Source organism: Myotis davidii, unplaced genomic scaffold (genome assembly GCF_000327345.1).
Source record: "Myotis davidii unplaced genomic scaffold, ASM32734v1 scaffold2568, whole genome shotgun sequence".
In the NCBI taxonomy this organism is placed as follows: domain Eukaryota; kingdom Metazoa; phylum Chordata; class Mammalia; order Chiroptera; family Vespertilionidae; genus Myotis; species Myotis davidii.
In genome coordinates this window covers 41933-42636 of record NW_006299257.1, presented here as the reverse complement: position 1 = coordinate 42636, position 704 = coordinate 41933, and positions in this window count along the sequence as shown.

The window sequence follows — 704 nt, the reverse complement described above, 5'->3', positions numbered from 1 at the left end:
GGAAGGAGGGGGAGCGCAGAGAGAGGAAGGGGGGCTGAGAGGGAGCGGGTCCTGGGGAGCAGAAGTGGGGGCCGCACAGGAGGAGGCACTTGAGACAGAGACACTGGTTCAGAGGAGAAGAGTTGGGGAGCGAGTGCAGGGACAGAAAGGGGGGCTCAGGGATGAGGGAGCAGAGGGAGCAGCCCTGAGTCAGCAGCTGTGGGAGCGGGACAGACGGGAACAGGCAGCAGAGGGGCCACGGGCGTGGGGAGGGGAAGACGCTGACGTGTGCGGAGATGGAGCCTCAGAGACCAGGAGAAAGAGCCCCTGAAGGGAAGTAGGTTTCAGGAGTTTCATGGTCCAGGTGTAGGGACAGACAGAGAGAAAAGGGGTGAGAGCAGGGGAGAGGGGGACACAGGAAAGGACCACAGTGGAGAGAAAGGGAGCAGGAGACAGAGACAGATCCACAGACAGAAATACATAGTAGTGGGAGGAGGGAGACCCTAATCTGGGTGATGGGGTGTGGATGGTTAAATTTGATATATTGGCTTGTGGCTCTGTATGTTTATTTAATAACTAAATTGTTTAAACAGATTTGAATGAGAGTTACAAATCTCCCGTTCATAAGGCTTGCAAGTTGTATAATTATTTGCTTCCATTTGCAACCTTTATTCACACAGAGGGAGAGACTCGTACTTACGTTCCTGATGGGCCCCTTGTAGTTT